Source organism: Stegodyphus dumicola, chromosome X1 (genome assembly GCF_044657685.1).
Source record: "Stegodyphus dumicola isolate Sdum_Otavi_A_Nest chromosome X1, ASM4465768v1".
NCBI classification, from domain to species: Eukaryota; Metazoa; Arthropoda; class Arachnida; order Araneae; family Eresidae; genus Stegodyphus; species Stegodyphus dumicola.
Genome location: NC_140780.1, coordinates 170,432,792 through 170,441,849, shown reverse-complemented (window position 1 = coordinate 170,441,849; position 9,058 = coordinate 170,432,792). Strand labels below are relative to the sequence as shown.

Below are 9,058 nucleotides of genomic sequence, written 5' to 3'. Positions count from 1 at the left end.
TAGTTAAAAATTAAAAAATGGGCTGTAACTTTAGCACTCATTTTTCATAATTATTATAAGACCAGTATATTCATTTTTTTGATTAGCAGCAAGTTCACTCCTATTTCTTTGTTTTTGAATGTTGAAAAATTAAAATATCTAATTATTGGTAGCTCTTTTGATATTGGAATAGGTGAAAGTTTAATTTGTATACAGCTTTACGTACTGAAACTTAACAAATATGCAAGTACTCTTATTAACCAGGGATTAAAAAAAAAAAAAAAAAAAAAAAAAAAAAAAAAAAAAAAAAAAAAGTGTCCACATTTTTGTGGTGACTATAGTGTTTTTTAATCTTAATGAAAATCAATTGATATCATGGATGATGAAATAAAGAATGAAAATATATTTTATTTAAGAAGAAATTGGGATAATGTATTAGTCAATGTCTTGTAAGAAACACTACTTATATTATGCTTCATAGATATGACTAATTCCTAATATGTGGAGTAATTTTCAGTAAAAAATAATTCAACAATGGATAATTTTTTTCCCAGACTTTATTCAGAATACATAATAATTATTTTACAAAGTTTTTATTCATCTTTTATTTCTGAAAATAAAGACATATCAGATAAAATTCCTTGAATAGAGTATAAATATTATTATTCAACCATATTACTCAAAAATTTATGAGTTTCAGTTTCAGAAAATTCTCCTGGCAGAGCTTGCTCTTGACTTTTAAATACATACCAGATTCCTGCCACTCGTTTACTGAAAAATAAAGAAGACTAAATTCAATTGTGAAACAGCCAAGATCACTGAAAACAATGCACTATTCATTTTGCAAACATAAGCCTGAAATATTAAAAATGATCAGATTGAGATCAGATATGAGATTATTTATGAACAGAAAAATTTGCAGTACTTGCATACTATCCCATTGGCCATGAAAATTGGTGCAGAACCACTAATCATTCCTGAGGAAATCCTTCAGAGTCAATGGGATGAAGTGTTAAGTACAAATTCTCTGATTCCTCTTTAAAAATAAGAGAAAATTTTGGCATGTAGGTCCCCGAGAATGCATTGTTAACATAAAATGAACTATTCTCTATTATCCACAATTGGGGGTATCACCCTGGCCAAAAGGGTTCATTGTTGCCTACTTTAACAATTTTCTCTTATACTACCAAGTTACATACAAACATAAGCATTTTTATTTGTTTATTGGCCATATAACATCATTACAAAATAATGCAAACTAAAAAAAAAAAAAAAAGTGTTTTTATAGAAACTGTATGGCAACAGATGAATTGCAAAATATTTGTCCATTATACTTTATATTTTTCAAGCATCACCAAAGGAATGGAATGCTGTCCTGAAAAACATTTCTTAATTTAAATTTCTTTAAATATATCAATCACTTAAAATTATATGCTTGTATATCAATTTCCGGAATTCAGTTATATTAACTGGCGTATTTAAACTTTGATTTTTAATCCTCTGATAAGCATAGTAGCATACTAAGACACCACAGCTCATATTATCAGTTTGCAAAATATGTGAAGGACAAATTATTTTCCATTTAGTGCTAGTAGCAAATATTTTAGCTAAAACCTCACACCATGTATGAATTAAAATTTGATACTCTTGCCCACATGATTTATTTTGTGGATCATAAAATTCAAAAACCATATCTGGAATATTTACTATTATTAATATCCAATGACAATTTAAATTTGCAGGGATAAAAAATAATTTCGCTGATTTCAATCTTGTTAGTAATGGATCTTTAATACAAAAATTTGGTTTAGGAATTTGTAAATTAGACTTAACAAAGGCAAAATCTTCATAACTGTTTAATATTTTAAATAAAAAAGCATCAATTATAGTATCATAGAGCCATCCTTTTCGAAAACACGAAGATACAGATTTAAACAAGTGTTCTTCATTACTTATAAAAGGATCTATAGATTTTAACATATATGGTGTAATTTCAATATCATGTATTTTTAAACATGATTTGGTCAAATCTTTATTCATTCTAACATTTACTGAAAAGTTTTGCTCTGCTGATGATAAATTTATCTTTTCCTGTGTACAAGGTGGAACATTCTCAGTTAAAATATTATAAATAAATTTTCTAAATTGAAGGGTATCTAAAGGAAGATTTAAGGCTAATTTATTTACATGTTGAAATGCATAATAACAGATGAAGACCCCACAACTGCTTTCATCATTTTGTAAAGCACGCGGTGGACACTGAATATCCCACGAACCGTTAATTTGTAACTCACTGTTAATTACATTAGACCATTTATTAGTTATGTATTTTGGATTGCATGAATTTATTAATGAGTCATATAAATAAAAGGTATTTTTCTTTAAATCTGCTATGATCAGAACCCAATGAGAATCAATGCAAGCAGGAATCAATAAATATTTGAAAGATTTCAAAGAAACAGGAAAAACATTTCCAAGTGATAATGCATCAGATAAGATAAGCTGGGTAATCGAGGAATCAGCAAAAGTATATTGATCATCACTTTCTAAAATTTTGTATAAAAATGCATTTATGATTACATCAAATAACCACCCCCTAACAAAATCTGTACAAGCCGATTTTATAAAAAATTCTTCACTTTTACTGATATAAGAATCTAAAGACTTTAAAGCAATACGATTGATACTATAGCAGCCAATTTGTAAAATTCTTTCAGAAATATCTTCACTAGACTTTAATGGAAGGGAAAATGATTTATTTTGATCAACACTGGTTAAATCACATAGATATTTATCACTGTCATTTAAATCAAATGCTACGGCTTTAAATTTAATTTTCTTTTCCACACATTCATTTATTTCTGGGTCATCTACATTATCATTAAAATCTTGATTCTTATTCTGCTGACATTTCTGTAATTTTCTCTTTTTAGAAGTTTTAAACAATTGTGGGTTAAGTTTTTGATTTGGTGCAACTGGACATGATGCACTTGAAACTGCTCTTGAATTTTCATTCGAGTTTAAAATTCCTCTACATTCTGAAACTAATGAATTTAATGTTGTATGAACACACTTTAACATGACATTTTGGACTTTTGGTTGTCTTATTAATTGCAGTAATTCTTCTACAAGCTTTTCACATGCATTTACTCTCTGTTCAATACTTTGTGGATTGTAATGATTAACAGAATACACATTTATTGATTTCATACTTTCATTGCATTTCTGATTCGATTCAAGATTAATCCCCGAGGGATTAAACACACAATCATTTTGTCTATTAAGGAATGAATGCACTTTATGTATATGTTTGCACAGCAATTTATCTAAGCAATTGCAGTGATACAAGTGACTACACAATGAGACACATGATACTTTAGGGCATCTTATAAAAGCAAAAATCCTGACACGGACAAATTTCAAAAAGACGCTGCACAGTATATATTTTATTTTTTGTCTGAGAACAAACAGTCCAAGAAGTATCAGAGCATTTATTTACATCACTGTCCCTAATTTTTAGTCCTCTCTGATGCCTACTTAAACAAGAAATGGAATTTCTGGGAGATACATTAGTGTATAATTTATAGGTATGATTTAAATATTTATCTTTGTCAATTGTCAGAAGTGTAGAAATTAAAATATCTAATCGTCTATTATGTCTCCGCTTAAAATAAACAGTTTTCAACTGATTGTGAAAAGATTCACAGTACATGTTAGTATCAGTAAATGCATGTGGAAAGTTCCGATAACACAAAGCCCATTCCTCTAATCTATTTTTATAATTTTCAGAAAAATATTCAATAAAATCTCTACTTTTCCTAGAATAGTCATTCAAAAACTTACTTATTTGATCATGAAAAGTGATCTGGTTTCTTTCATGTAATATTTTTATTAATTCTCCTAGCATTTTTTGTCGCACTTCCTTATCTACCACTTTAGAATTTAGTTGCCGGAACCAACTTTGGCGTACGTGCCACGAACATAAAAGATGCTTAACATCTTGACCAAAAACCTTTGAAAATGCAGGATATGTAACTTTGTCATCATCTGTCATTACACAGTTTACATATAAATTTGGTACACGACACTTTAAACTATTAAATAAACAATAAAGAGTGTCAGCATCTAGAAAATTAGTAATAAAATGAGCAACTGGATAGCCACAACCAAATTCATCAGGTACTATAAGATTAAGAAGGTAAAAATCATACTGGTTAGTCTTATGTGTAGAATCGATACATAAAATCTCTGTACAACCTTTTATCATCATTTCTTTCTGTTCATGTGTCTGAAGACCAAGAGCAAACGATACTTTATGATTTGGAAGATTATCTAGATCAGTTGGACCGTACAAAGTTGAATTATTCTGAGGCTTATATAATAACACAGGATTGTATGCTTCACATTTTAAAGTTTCAATGATTGAATTAACAGAAACTGCATCACTACTTGGACGCAATGAATTGTTTAAATATCTAGAATAAGCAGAAATAGTTTTACGGGAGACAAAGCTTTCCTTTACAGGGAAATTATTTCTATTCTCGCGATTTCCTGATTTTTCTTGTAAGATATCCCTTATTTTTTGTGGAGGCACAGATAAACGTAAATTTGCTTTTATCAAACATCGCGTACTTTGTTTCAATGGCTGATATTTACAATTTTCAAACTTTTGCTCATGATTATGTTTAGGAAAGTAAAAAACAGAGATTTTATTCATTTCTTCACAAGCCCATATTCTGACTGGACAACATACACTTTTTGAAATTGTACCTTTTTCATTTTTCCGACTAGTTTTTTTTTCAAAATCAGAATAACCTTGCGTGGTAAACTGACAACAATAATAATGATAAGTTTTAGAATTTTTCGTTATTTTAGAAAACTTTCTGAATGAAGTAAATGTCGAGGTTCCTTCCAGTTCTAGCCAATCTTGAAAATAACTCATTGTTTCAAATGAATATTCTTTTAAGTTATTTAAATTATGTTCATCTGCTAAATGCTTATTAAAATTTAAAACACATGTAAAAGACTTATGGCAATCAGGTATGAAGCATACATACAATTTATTAACTTCTGTGCAAAATTTCTTATGTTTAAAAAATGATAATTTGCAAGGATAACATTTATTACAATTTAGACATTTCCGAGGGTAAACAGATGAAAAATTTTGTTTTAAATCAGGTACTTGTTTATTTGATTTTTTTTTTTTTTTTTTTTTTTTTTTTGTGGTTATAAAATGAATTCTTCGATTTATAAGTTTTCAAGCATATTTCACATTTACGAAGATAAGCCATTTCTATTTTATCACTAATACATTCTTTGATTTCTAATTTTTTAGCACTCAATACATTATCAATGTTTATAAGAATATTACTCTGAGGAGAAGTTATTGAAAGTTTAAAATTTTCAGTTTCAAGTTTTTCTTTGCAATTTTTTTTATGATTATTAAAAGAATTTTTAGTTTTATAGTTTTTTTTACAAATATCACATTTTCTAGGATAAAGCGATGGTGCATTATAGTCAATTTCGGACCCCCCTCCAGTCAGAATAGGACACACAGACTTATTTTTCCTCACTTGACAATTAATTTCACTGCTTTCTACATGATCTTTTAGTAAACAAAATTTATTAAAGTGAAAGAAACTTAGGCCTGAACTACAAGAAGTGCTTTTTCTGGTCATAGAAATGTTCTTTTGCTGCAAAACATAACTAGAGGCAAAGTCAGGGTAAAAATCATCTTTTGTTGTACACAATTTAGGTTGTGAAATATCAAAATTTGTTGGATCATTTTTTAAACTCCTTTTGCCACTAACAGAAGCACAATACAATGGATAACAATCACTGAAAGAAACAGCACTTGCCTGCTGTACACTACAACCAGCAGCAGTGACTGCATTCTTTAGTGATGATCCCATCTAGGCCATTACACTTCTTAGGCGCAAAACAGCTGAAGCAGCATTCTTCAGATGCAAACTGCCACTAACAGTCAAATCCCTCCTTGGACACAAACCATCACCAAAAGCACGAATTGGTTTCTTCTGAAAACTAGCAATTGGGACAGTAGTGTTCGTAGAAGAATTAACAGTGGAACTAGCACTGCTCCTCAGAAAACGGCCAGAACCATGGACTGCAACACGCCTGGAGGAGTCAACATCAGCAAGGATATCATTTCTATGACAGGAGCTGGGAGTGACGTTATTCCTTGAATGCAAGCCAGAAGCAGCATTCTTCGGATGACAGCCAGTACCACGGACACCAACAAGTCTAGAATGACAGTCAACACCGGGAATGACAACATTCTCAGGACTTAGGCCAGGGATAGCAACATTCCTTGGATGCAAATCAGAACCAGAACGAGGGACGGCAGCATTCCTTGGACGTGAACTAAAACCATTGACATACTTAAAATGAGAGCCAACACTACATATGGCAACATTTCTAGGATGACATCTAGGTTTAGTCCCATTCCTTACATGCAAACCAGAACCAGTTCTATGGACAGAAGCGTTCCTTGGGCGAGATCCACCACCATGGCCAGCAATGCAAAGAGACCGAGAGCTAGCATCTGGGTTGGCAATGTTTTTCGGATGTGAGCCAGGGGTGGTATCATTCTGCAGATGCAAACTAAAACCATCTGTGTGGTTAACAGCATTCTTTGAATGAGAGTCACCACCATGGACAACACATTTAAAACGAGATCCAGCACCAGAAATAGCAACCCTTTTCAGCCAAGAGCCAGAAGCAACTTTAGCAGCATTTCTCAAATCAGAATTAGCCTTCTTAGTAGCATCTACAGCACAACCATGCTTTAAAACAGTTGAATAGAGAGGATAAGAAGGGCTTGCAGAAACAAAAGAATCACTCAGAGGTGGAAAATCCAATGTAGTAAATGAAACACAAGGCAATACAAAAGGACTTACCTTTGTAGAAACTGGCTTTGAAGTCAAAACAATCTTGATATTATCCAGGAAAACTGCCGCAAGTTTCTTGTTCCCCAGACGGTTTAGATGTAATCCATCCCTAGCCAATAACTTAGCTCCAAAATGATGAGACGACCTGCAAATAAAAAACGCTTCTCGATTTTGGCAGTACTTTTCAAGTTGAGAATTAATTTCTACAATCTTTCTATTAATTACCTGTAAACGGTTCAAAGCTGCTACTCGCTGATTTAAAGTTGTGAAAAAAATCTTCACCACGTGGTAGGATATCTGAAATGATAACATTGATATTCGGGTTCAAACGTTTAATATCCTTAAAGAGGCAATCGTACTTTTTAAGAATATCTTCAACACTGTCATTCGAATTGTTGGTACCAACATGTACCAAAATCAAATGGTATCGATTGTCCAAAAAGGATATCTTACGTCTTAACCTTTCTATCGTTGCACCAGGAAAAGAATGTAAATCTACTTCATAATTCAGAAGATTCGCCGGTAAATATTCATCCAAATATTTAACCATTGAATCTCCAATTATAAGTAATTTCATCTTTTTTGGTTGCATATCGGCAAAACAAACAACTACAAATCGAAACACAGATCAATAATTATATATGCTGTAAATAAAATGCAACTATAAATTAAATGAAAATCAAACACTAATCATAAATATAACAAAATACAAATAATTATTAATAGAAAAAAAGAAGATAAATAGCTGAAGGAAAGCGAGAAGAATGGCGCAAAAAATACACACCTCACACTCGCTAATTAACACGTGAACTAAATTAGCGCCAATTCTTGACCTCGCGGAAAAATTTACGGGAAAAAAATAACGCCAAATGCTCGCCAAGCTTTGTTGCCAACGGAGATATCAAAGGTACATATCCGGTGATGACGTAGAACACACTTCCGGGTTCCGATTTGCGGAATTCTGTAAAACTCCCGTGTTAAAACACGGTAATCTTTTTCGTACAAATAATAGAGGGCGCTGTCAGTGCATATGCCCCATCGAAATCAGGTAGACGTTTGTTTACAATCGTTGACATCTGTCGCTTGCTATCTTCCTATTAAAGATCGAATCATTACTGCTACTTTTAATGCTGTAAGTGAGCTAATAATTTTACACAATAATCTTGGGTATTCTTTTTTGTTGTGAGCTGCTGAAACGTAATTTGATATGTCGGCTAAAGTCTCACGAAAGTGTTTTGTTCCCGGCTGTATATCTGGTCACCAAAATGCCACAAAAGCATCTCTGTTTAAAGTTCCCAAAGACGAAAATCTTCGTCGAGAATGGGCGAAAAGAATCTCCAGAGGAGATACAGAACTATCGATTCACCACAGTGTGTGTGAACTGCATTTTGAAGAACATTTTATTGAGAAATATTATCATCATATTGTTAACGGTGAGGAAATAAAAATTCCAAGAGGTAAACCACTGCTTAAACCTGAAGCAATACCTAGCATATTTCCGAATGCTCCAAAGTATTTTAATAAACCTCTACCACAAAAAAAGGAAAGTCAGAAATAATATAACAACTGTGACAAAAAAAAAACATGTATGAATAAAGAAAATATTAGTATTTCAAACATCCCTGTTAAAAGAACTGTAGCGATAAGTGATGTAGAGACTGTCCAGTTACCTTCTCCATTTTGGTCAAAATTAAAAATCAAAAGCTGTCTTCAATCCATAGTATTCTTAAATCTGATTTGTAATGAAAATTTTCCGTACCCTTTGGTCAGAAAATTAGTCAGTATCATTGAAAAAAATAATGAATTCATTGCAGATGTTTTCATGTGTGGCCAAAAAACCCAATCTGTTACTTTTAGTGCTGTGAGCGAGCTGGTAATTTTACTGAATAATGTTGAGGCAATATCTGTCTGCAGTGGAGTTGGAACCATTTTGGAATATAATCAGCACTATCATAAAAATGTAAATATTATGCATGATCAGATGTACAGTAAAAAGTGTGCAATTAAAATTAATGAGTCTGCAACATGTGTGCATTGTAAATATGTAAATAGATTACTGAAAAAAAAAATTTGTAAAAATAATTATTTGAAATCAAAATTAAGCAATAATAGAAAAAACAAATTGATATGTTGTTTAAGAAAAAAAATTACAGAGTTATCCTTAAAACTGA

General features: G+C 31.5%; 1 long non-coding RNA gene across 2 annotated transcripts; it reads right to left on the bottom strand.

Annotated features, from left to right (window-relative positions):
* Positions 1–518: 518 nt before the first annotated feature.
* Positions 519–7,808, bottom strand: LOC146993356 (uncharacterized). 2 transcript variants are annotated; one of them, XR_015038392.1, is made up of 3 exons: positions 7,672–7,808; positions 6,897–7,184; positions 519–1,015 (listed from the first exon to the last, which is right to left on the bottom strand). It is a non-coding gene; the product is annotated as an uncharacterized LOC146993356 (long non-coding RNA). The 2 variants fall into 2 exon arrangements; XR_015038393.1 differs by having other exon boundaries at positions 519–750.
* Positions 7,809–9,058: the final 1,250 nt, after the last annotated feature.